The sequence below is a fragment of the Myotis lucifugus genome, unplaced genomic scaffold, assembly GCF_000147115.1.
Source record: "Myotis lucifugus unplaced genomic scaffold, Myoluc2.0 scaffold_2880, whole genome shotgun sequence".
NCBI lineage: Eukaryota > Metazoa > Chordata > Mammalia > Chiroptera > Vespertilionidae > Myotis > Myotis lucifugus.
The window spans coordinates 7,808-19,190 of record NW_005873928.1 but is presented as its reverse complement, the minus strand read 5'-3'; the positions used below and the strand labels follow the sequence as shown (position 1 = coordinate 19,190).

Sequence of the window (11,383 nt, the reverse complement as noted above, 5' to 3'; positions counted from 1 at the left end):
TAAGCTGATGATAGTGGTAGAGTCTTCTAATAGGCGAGATATATAGTATGTGTATTTTCTTTTATGATATTATATACAGAAACGACTGAGACTCACCAAATTTTGGTAATGTAATATTTGTATCCTTTGCTGGAGTCAGCTTTGAGAAACTAAGGGTAAAACTATTATTCTTATACTATAACCAATCCCATGAAACTAAAGTTAAAATAGGGAGCTAGTTAATTCCATCAACTTCCCTGTTCCCCAGTCCTCCCTTACCAGTTACCACCTCCCCTCACCCCACCCTACACACACTTCCTTTGCTATATTTTAGGAAATTTTTTTCAACCTCATTTCTTCTCCCTCCTGTTTTCTCAGCTTTGTAATTTTGTATAACCTTTCTAATGCTTTCCTGTGGATTATGCTAAAGTATAATAAATAAATCACAGTTGAATTTGTAGAAAGACCTTATACCATCAAACCGTAGTTAACAGAAACTGATAGGTCTTTTTAAAGAAGTATGATGTTAACTCTGCTCTCTTTTCCATTTCTCCTTAGTACTTTAGTGTTTTCTTCTTTGAACAGTTTCAAACTTCTAATTTTCTCTGTTATACTGAATAGTTGAATGGCATGTAATTATCAAATAAAATTCCCAATCTTGTTGTTCAAGTAGTCAGCTTTCTCCTCCACTATTATATAAATTTTATTATCAAGTGATTATTAAGTATATTTTATTTAAAAATCTCTCAAGTCTTAATTCCAGGTTATATATAGGGTGTCCAAAAATGTATATTTTAACAGCTCAATTTTGAAAATGTATTTTAATAAACATTGCCTTTATAATTATTCAAAGTATGTGTATACATTTTTGGGACACGCTATATTTTAAAAATGGTGCAAGTTTTATTCTCATGCTTACTTTAAGAGTCTGTTAACATGGAATGAATGCCCCTACGCAACTTTCATTTTTCTGTCTTTGATTTATTGTTAAACTTCATAAGCAAACAAGAAGCCCAGAGTTTTATCTTCTGCCTTCTTTGTCATTTGCAGAATACCTTGGTGATTGCCCCCATGAAACAATATTACTTTCAGGAGTATGTTTTTTAAGAGAATTTTGTGATGGTGCTATTTATTTTCATCCATCTAATATTTAGGATGCATTTCGGTGTTCATTTTAGCCAAGTCTTAACAGATTAATTTTTACTAATTTATAAAATTAAACATAGCAGTTCTGAAGATAAATGTATAAACGGGCCTACAAATGGCAGCCGTGCCTTTGCTGCTTCTCAGGAGAGAGTGTTCCTGGAAACCTGGAAACCTGCGAACCTGAGCGGAAGCCTTTGCTTTCCCATCCTCCTCGAGCCTAGCAGGCTGCAGGGAACGTGGACTTTCTCTTCCTCCATAGCCAGAATAAGAGATGAGGGTTGCAAAAGGCATCTTTTCTGGACATTTTTTTTAAAGTAAATAATTAATAGGTGTAAAGAGAGCAGAGTGCCTGAAGAATGGCTCTGTGTATAACACATCCAACAGCGACTTGGGCTTACTCCTCACGGGTGGCAGGATACTATGACCTTCCTGTGACATTATGCCCTATACATGAAAAATAAAAAGTAAATATTTTAAATTTTAATATATTTCCTTATTTATTTTTTCATATATATTTTTATTGATTTTAGAAAGGAAGGGAGAGGGAGAGAAATAGAAATATCAATGATGAGAAATAATCATTCATTGGCTGCCTCCTGCATGGCACCCCCACTGGGGATGGAGCCCACACCACCAGGCATGTGCCCTGATTGGGAATCAAACTGAGACCTCCTGGTTCATAGGTAGACGCTCAACCACTGCGCACACTGGTTGGGCATATTTCCTTATTTTAAAAAATGAGGATTATAGTTAACAATGATCTGAACTTAATTTGTCAAGATCTGTAGCATTTCTCTGAGAGATATAACTGTGAAAACTCTTCATATTGAGTTTCATTCTTTTATACTCCATTTTCCCAGCCCCATTTATTGAAGAAAATGTCTTTTCTCTATTGAGTAATCTTGGCTGCTTTGTCAAATATTAGTTGACTATGTATGCTTGGGCTTTATTTCTAGGCTCTCAGTTCTGATCCATTGGTCTCTTTTCTGTTTTTATGAAGAAAGCATTTTTAATCATTGAATTATTATATTGTGTCCTTTGCTTAGGGTGTCCCAGTGATGGCAATAAGAAACAAAATGATATCAGAAGGACTAGACCCAGATCTTCTCGAGTAAGTAATTCTTCTAATATAATGATATTACCGCCGAGATGTTTAATATATCAGTTATAATAAAAAGATTTCAAACGATATATTTTTCCTATACAGTATTTTATAGTTGAGGGAACTACATTCATAAATAGTTTTACAAGAATGAAAAATCTATCCTATGCTGTTAAAACCATCCTTTGCACATTTAAGGGCAGTTATAGTAGATCAGTGATGAATCTATATATCCAGAGAGATGGAATTTGATGGCAGTTTTGTTGCACAGCAGTAGTGTCCTCAAGAAGCAGTGGTGTTTTTCTCTCCATGCTACCTTTTTCTTTTTTTTTCTTTTTTAATTATCTACCAGATTTTTGTTTAATACCTTAATATATAGGAAATTTACCAAGATCTAAGTTGAGTCAGATTGAGAAATAAATAAGGTAAAGTCACTCTAGGTCCACATTAATGATTATTATGGAACTAGATATCAGTTTTTGTGAGTTTTATAATATATTTTTGAGAAATGCTATAAATATGTGGCTCAGAAATTTGTCAATAATTTATTTCATCCAAGCAAACCTTGCTACATAGCTCATCCTGGATAAATATATATATCTTAATGGATTATTCAGAAGTAGTCTGTTTTGCAAGTATCTGGATACTTGTAAAAAGTCTTTCCAGTTTGGGGTTTTGGTCCACCCCGATGTACTTAGCTGTGTGTTCCAGGCGTTTGTATTCTACTAGCAATATACTGCTTTGTTATTTTTCTTGGCTCTCAAGCCCTTCAAGAAACTGTGCATTTTGCATGTGAAACACCATAAAACAATCTTTTTTTCTTATTTTATCTTCTAAAATATGAAATTTAAGAATTTTTTAAAAGTCTACAAGAACTGATTTCCAACATGTATCTACATTTAGTGTATATCCAAGTAACTGAAGTCCAATGGCATAGGTTGGTAATTTGAACTAAGACATCTCCAGGATATTTGACATTTGTTCTGGAAATTCTGACACACACTTTAAAAGCAGATGGATTGTGACATATATTAGAATGTGAATTGAACATATGGGTCCAATCCATTTTGGTACTCATTGACATATATGTTATAAATATATTTAACATTGACCAAGGCCTCCTTTTTGCTTCTGGAAATACACAGTAGACGAAATACACAGTAGAAAGCTAAAATGACTTTTAAAAGTCTGATTTTTTTTCTCTAGAGAAAATGTAATAAATAGAAAACTAGCAGCCCTACAAGCATCAGCAGATGCTGGCTATCCACTCCTTTTACCTCTTATTGGCTTTACGTTATCCCTTGCCCAGACTGAACCTTCATAATCCTTTACTTAACCAGCTGCCCACACTAGCAACTTGAAAGTCATCCTTGATTGTGTCCTCTTCCCTACCCCAGACTGTCAGTCACTACGATAGTCTCAATTTTAATATCCCTTACATCTGACCACATACCTCCATGCTCATTGCTGCTTAGTTCAAACTCTCATCATCTCTCACCTGAATTATGATAGTAGCTCCTGATTGGTTTCCCAATTCTCTTTTCGTCTGTCACTAAAGCTTGAGTGTTTCCATTAATACTTCATTCTTGCTTCAAATCTTTGTGTGACGCTCCATTACCTTCAGCATGTAGTCTAACACTAGAATTACATATAAATGCTTTTGTCATCAAGACCCAGATTCTCACTCAAGCTTCATTTCTTGCCACTGTTCCATATCACCTCTATTGTGTAGCTGTAACACTACTGGCTCTTCTCTGATTGTATCATTTTCCTATTCCCTTTTGATGTCTTTTAATGTTTTCTTTCTTCTCCATGGAACTTCCTTCCCCCTTCTTATTGGCCTGGCTAAGTTCATATTCTCCAAGACTCCATTTAGGTGTCACTACCCTAAGAAGTTCATGGATGACTACCGAGGGGAGAACTCCCGGTACCCCCAATCCTTCCTTGGTATATCTCACTTAGCAAGTTTGAGGGTATGTCATTGTCTTTAAATGTTAAGAAACATTTGGTTACAAGGTGGTGCCAAGTTTTAGGGTAGAATTCCAGTAACAGTTAAAACATCGTCTTACACGAAAGCTGCTCCTCAACCACAGCCTGGAGCTGGAATTCTGACCCATTACCTCATAAGTCCAGGCCATTGGTCACAAGGGGCACTGGTTGGAGTGGGGGTGACTCACTATAACTTGTCACCACCACTACTAGACCAGCTCCAACGACACTTAGCCAGATATGAGAAGTGGAATCAACTGCCTTGTTAAAGAGGAATTTTGGCGCTTGGAGGATCATGTTTACCTAAAAGTTAAGGAGCCTCACGCTGGAAGAAAGCTCTTGGCTGATGAGGGAGAAGAAAATGTGCCACCCAAGTGAAGAGTGTACTTTTATTTAGAATCTTAGGTACATATTAAGCCTCAGCCAAGAACTCTCAGTGAAAGATTGTTCTGTTTCTTTTTTCTTTTAAAGTATTAACTACACTTTTTTTATTAGCCTCAGATAGTAAGACAGATTCATATAACTTAGAAAAAATAGTCAAGATAGTCTGTACTGAGCAAAGAGCAAAGCAGAAATAAATACTGATCAGAAAATAAATTATTTGATTATGTATAAAATTTCAGTAGTAAAGAGTACATAATTTTAAACTAAAGCAGTTTAACATGCTAAAGGAGAAGAGAGCCTGCCTATTTTCCTAGAAAAATGTCTATCACCGAATTTTAGGAAGTCTATGAAACTGAAGTAAATGCCTGATAATTACCAGGTTTTTGTTTGCTACTTCTAAGTGATTATTTTTAAAGTTTGCTACTTCTTTGTGATTATTAATAAATGGTTTTTGTTTGCTACTTCTAAGTGATTATTTTTAAAAATCCAAGTTTTCAAAAATAACAATAGTTATAATTAACCAAGAGTCAGTCCTGTTAGTTTCCAATGCCACTAAAATAAAAAGATATATGAAAGCTCAACCAGCTGAGACCCACCAGCCAGGCGAGAATAGATCTTTAAAGTTCTCATAACAAGAAAAAAGTTTTTGAAGTTATATATGGGGTGGATGTCAACTAGAATTAATGTGTGATGGTTTCACACTATATACAAATAACAAAATGTATTATATACCTAAAACTAATTTTATGTTATATATCAATTATATCTCAATTTTTAAAAATGAATGAAGACAAACAATACAAGTTTTGGCAAGGACGTGAAGAAATTGGAACACTTATGTACTATGTATAAATGATATAGCCACTATGGAAAACAGTCTGGCAGTGCCTCAAAAAAAATAACCCTAGAATTACTATGTAATCTGGCAGTTCCACTTCTGAGCATATACCTAAAGGTGAAAGCCAGAACTCAAGCATATACAGGGTGGGGCAAAAGTAGGTTTACAATTGTGAGTACAGAAACACAGAGTTTAATCTTGTATTATTATTTATTGATTATTGTATTACTTGTCATCTGAACAACTACACACCTACTTTTGCCCCACCCTGTATTTGTATACCCATGTTCATAGTAGCATTATTCACAGTAGCCCAAAGGTGGAAACAACCCAAATGCCTATCCACAGATGAATGGTCAAACAAAATCTACTATGTGCACACAATGGAGTATTATTCAGCCTTAGAAAGGAAGGAAATTCTGATACATGCTATAACATGGATGAACCTTTGTTATGATAAATGAAATAAGCCAGTCACAAAATGACAAACACTATATGATTCCACTTAGAATAGTCAAATTGAAAGACAGAAGTAGAATAGTAGTTGCCAAAGCCTGGAGGGAAAGTGTGTAGGGGAGTTATTACTTAACGGGTATAGAGTTTCAGTTTTGCAAGATGAAGAGAGTTCTGGAGATGGTGGTGATTATTACATAACAACGTGAATATGAAGTAAATGACTACATAAGAATCCCAAACTGGTGCAATTGCAGTGAAAACTTATTTTATATAACTTTTCCCTATCCTTCACTTATTACTCCTGCCAAATTATCTGATGTCATCTACATTTGCACCGCAATATACCTTACCCTCTAGCTACTGAATGGCTTCCAGCTTCCTAATGTAGCATCATACCATTCCCATTTTTTCTCTTTACTCAGATTCTCATCCCCACCTATTCCCACATTTTTTGTTTCTGACAAACTCCTACTCACATCCCAAGACCCTGCACAAGTATCTTCATCTCTGGAGTTTTCTCTAACCAACCCTAGTAGAGTGAATTACTTTTCTTTTCACACGTGTAGCTTGTACAACTGTGTTTGTGTGTATCACACTGTATAATAATAATTGATTGCATTTCTATCTCCCCCCTAAAATATCAGCTTGTGCAGGGCAGGAACTGTTTGGTTTTCATCTCTGTATCTCTGGCACCTACCACAGTTCCTGGCAAATAGTAGGCACATGATAATGATGAGAATAATAATAATTCTACAATAAAAATAATAGAAAATAACATTTAATATACTTACTATATGCCAGATATTATTCAGTATACTTTACACTTAGTGATTTATTTTAATCAACACAACAATCCAGTCAGTTGGGTACAGAGTGGTTGAATAGCTTCCCTAAAGTTGCCTAACAAATAAGTAGCAAGGCTGGGATTTGAACTCAGTCAATCTGACTTCATAGTCTTTGTTCTTAACCACTATGCCATACAGCATTATATACATCAAAAAGTGGTTACACACATAAATCAATTAATTTTATTTGTTTCACTCTCTTCTAGGCCTAAGCTACTTTTACCCTTTTCTTAAGTAGCATTTATTTTAGGGGAGTTGTGTACATTGTTTTATTTGTTTGAGGTGCCATAGATACTAATGTAATTTGATGTAATAGTCAGATAATTCCCTCTAGCAAATTTTCCTTTTTAAACAAAGTGAAGACAATAAGAAATCAACTATATAGCAAAGAGAAACTTACTGGGAAAATGTGCCTGGTATTCATGCCCACTGCTTCTAGAGTTCTTGCTTCCATGGGTAGTGATGAAGACTGTGGTCCCATGTTAGTATTTTAGGCAGACAGAGCATCAGTCCAAACCTAGAAATGCTGTGGCCAGCTTTAAAGTTGTGCTGTATTGAGTGCATATGTTTTCCTCGTAGGCATAATCTAAAATTGAATGGGTTTATATGTGACGACTAGAAAGCAGTGCCAGTATTTGTTCTGTTTTGTAGTATGCCAGGTATGATATTAAAAATATAAGCCAACCTGTGATCCCACTTCTAGGAATATATCCCAAGAAACCAGAAACACAATAGTTATATGTCTGACAAAGAAGAGTTGCATTTGTTGATGTTCCCAATCTTTAATAAGAATCAAGGGGCTGAGGGTGACATAAGTGGTAGATTTTAATTATTAGGACAGAGCAGCTGTATTTTTCCTCCTTTCTCTTTTAGTTTCCCCCAAAGTATACTTTGCTCACTTAATTCTCTTTCTTGGTAGCAGGGACACAGACTGAGTGATAGTGCTCCCAGGTGAACTGAATGGTTTTACTGACAAGCATGGTGGAGCCTATCTAGTTGACGGTTTTAATGACAGTATTAAATTTTATTTTGTTTTATTATAGCACAGCCTTGCAGAATTGGAGCTTAACCCTTCTCATATGTCCATGTTGCACATAAGTGAAAACATTCAATACAATGAAGAACCTTTGCCCCCACAGATTTTCTATTGCCTGTGTTTCTCAGTAGCCACTCGTGAACTCTCTTCCACTTAAAAAATTTCTCCCTGCAGCTTTCCTGAACATGAGGATTTTCCCTTTCTTTCCACTGCTGGCTTTTCTTCCTCTGTACCTCAGGCACTTGGAGGCTGCCTGGCTGTGGCAATGGTCCTGCCAGCCTCCCCTGATCGCATCTCTGTCTATAGCTGATCTCCATGGCAATGAGGAGCATAAAGTGCTGAAGCAGCACACTCTGTAAGCACTGGCAAGAGAAGACAGTGCCACGGCCCACACAGGAAAGGCACTTAATCCCCACAATGCCGGAGACGCCAGGGAGAGCGCGCTGCGGTGGCGAGTGGGAGTCTCTCTCAGTTAAGGACGCAGACTTGGCAGATTTATTAGCAGCAATATTCTAGGATGAACCTAATTTACAATGAGTAAGTGCTTCTTTCAACTGGAAAAAACTTTAAAAACGTTCCCCTTCTCTTTCAGGAGGCCAGATGCTCCAGTGCCTGATGGCGAAGGTGAAAAAAATGCAGAAGAAAGTTCAGATAGTGAATCCTCTTTTAGTGACTAAGATTAACTTTCATAATAATTACAGATAACACGTGTAGAAGTACTTTACATTCTATCAGAAAGAGAGTCTGAACTTGACCTCTTTTTCAAAACAACATCAAGTGGCCAGATATTCACCACCAAGCTTCCTCAGTGCTAAAATTGTAATAATAATAAAGCATTTATAACCTGGCAGTATATGTTGTTACCAATTAAGGGCCCTGAACTGGAAAATAAAATAACCTAAAAAAGTTAAATTAGTGCTACCAATACTAAGATGGAATATTGCAGAGATGTAATGAACATTTAACATAAAATCAATGTAAGATTAGTGATAAAAATAGACTCAATGCAAAAAAAAAGTGAATTTGGCTGAGTGAATTATTCAGTTTTTATGACTTTTAGCATGAAAGTATTATGTGCATTTGTATCAAAAGAGTTGCTAAATTTCTGGCAGAAAGTAATATTGAAGTTTTATGTGACAAATTAAAGCTTATATATCATATAGTATGGATACGGAACTTATTGGTAGTATTTATTATCTTATAGAGTTTTTCACCACTTGGCCATTAGTTCATATACCATCAAAGTTAGATATTCGTATTATATTTTTTATCAGATAGAAATTGAATTAAAGGTAGTTTCAATGTGATTCATAGTGAGCAAGCATCATTATCATCAGCTCTTTTACTGCCTAAACAGAAAAAAATATATTTAATTTGCACAGGTTTAAAATGTCCTCACCTCACCTTGCAAATAATTCTTCAAGAATAATTATTTGCACACAATCTAGAAAATCTGTAAAATACAGTTGACCCTTGGTATATGTGGGGAATTGGTTCCAGGAACCCCCATGGGTACCAAAATCTATGGATGCTCAAGTCCCTCATATAAAATGACAAAATATTTGCAAATAACCTATACACATCCTTTTGTGTACTTTAAATCTTCTCTAGATTACTTTAAATGCCTAATACAATGTAAATGCGATGTAAATGGTTATTACAATGACAAGGGGGAAAAAAGTCTGCACATGTACACTACAGACGCAGCTATCATAAGCCTAACTACATAGTACATGTCAGCAATAGTGCAACATTTTAACAAAATATTTTCCATCCACTGTTGGTTGAATTCACAAATGGTGAATCTACAGATATGAAGAACCACCTACACTTACATGGAAAGATATATAAATACATTTGATTAATGGTGCTCATTTTAGTTTAGGCCACCTGAAAGTAGACCCCGAAAAAGGACTTGAGTGTATGCAAGTCATTTGTGAGGTGACCCCAGGAAGCAAAAGTAAGAACAGAGAGAGTAAGATGGCGGGGGAAACCCATACAGAGGTGTCTTACCAGATTATCATTGGGGAGCTTGGGACTTGGTCCAAGGACCATAGCACCACCTTGGAAATGAGCAAGTGCTTCCCAGGATTGTCTGTCAGAAGGACTAGAGGCTGGACCCTCTGTCCACTAGCCTTGGACCCATTGGTTGAAGGCATTACTCCTCTTCATTTATGTGATATACTTAATAGGCCTGGGGGTTGCCATGGCCTTTGAAAGGACACTTTGTCACAAAGTGGAGAAATGGGGCACTTATTTGAGATGGGTTTGCTGTCACCAAAAGGTGAGTCTGAGATTGGCTGAAACCCCAGGTGGGCCCGGAGGATATGTTGTAGGGCCACCACCACAAGCATTGGCTACAGACAGAGCTGCTTCTAAAATACCAAGTTGACTTGAACTTACTATCATTTAAAATGTATGATTTTCCTTCTTGGATATAAAGATAAGTTGGATGGTAAGCCACTCTCAAGATTTCCAGAACTTTTTCATTAAAATTTTTAGTTTTTAAAATCTAACAATGACCAAAGGATAAACAATGACTTAATCTATATCTTTATAGTCTGTTGCAATTATAATACAATTTTTAAATGTTTCCTTTTACACATACCCCGCTGAGTTCTTCTGCAAAACTTTTATATCTGAACCAGAACGTGGTTCCTGTTAGAGAGTAAATTGTGTCCATGTGCTCTTGAAGAGCGCCCAGACAACATAACGTTCAGGGAAACTTTTGTTTCTGATCAAGTTCTAGACAAAAACAAGCTTGATTTCCAAGAGTCGTGAAGAACTTAAATTCCCACAGTTCAGTTCTTTGCTTCAGCAGTTGTTGCAGCAGTTCCAAGGTGTCTTTTCAAAATCATTCCCTTTTACTTTTCTTGTTGATAAGATTTATAAACAGAGAGATGGTCACTAAAATCACTTACTTGTTAGCCAGTTTCTAAAATTCTTTCAGTAAATTTCTTCCCCAATCAAGGACTATTTTCTCTCAGCTGAAACTTGCCATTAGTTATCCTTCTCAAAGCAATGGAGAAAGATTATATTTTGTTAAGATGTCGAGTTGTCAAATTTTTATATAGATTAAATGCAATCGAATAAAAATTCCAGAATTTTTTTAATAGAAGTTGACCAACTGATTCTAAAATTCATATCGAAATTCAAGGAACCTAGCTAAAATAGCCAAAACAACTCTGAAAAAGAACAAAGTTGTAGGACTAAAACTATTTGATTTCAAGAGTTATTATAAGCTACAATAATTAAAGTATGGTATTAGTGTAAAAATAGATAAGCATGTCAATGGAACAGAATGGAGAGTCCAGAATTAAACTGGCATATACTTGGCGTTAATTTTCAACGAAAATGTAAAGGCAGGTTATTGAAGAAGGCAGCATTTCAACAGATGGTGATGGAACTATTCAAATGTTAAAAAAATAAACTTTAATCCATACCTTGACAAAATTATACAAAATTAAAATATATCATAAACATAAATGTAAATCCTAAGACTACAAGAATTCTAGAAAAAGAATATAGGAAAAAGTTTCTGTGACCTCAGGTTAGGCAAAGATTTCTTAAATGCAATACAAAAAGTATGATCCATAATTTTCGGATTA

The 11,383-nt window shown here is 35.6% G+C and overlaps 1 long non-coding RNA gene and 1 other non-coding gene across 2 annotated transcripts; both read left to right on the top strand.

The window, feature by feature from the left end:
* The first annotated feature begins 1,451 nt into the window (after positions 1-1,451).
* Positions 1,452-1,577, top strand: LOC111824609. Its single transcript, XR_002827716.1, has one exon. It is a non-coding gene; the product is annotated as a small nucleolar RNA SNORA11 (small nucleolar RNA).
* Positions 1,578-2,107: 530 nt separating this feature from the next.
* Positions 2,108-8,940, top strand: LOC102435220. The gene is made up of 2 exons (XR_330966.3): positions 2,108-2,236; positions 8,368-8,940. It is a non-coding gene; the product is annotated as an uncharacterized LOC102435220 (long non-coding RNA).
* Positions 8,941-11,383: the final 2,443 nt, after the last annotated feature.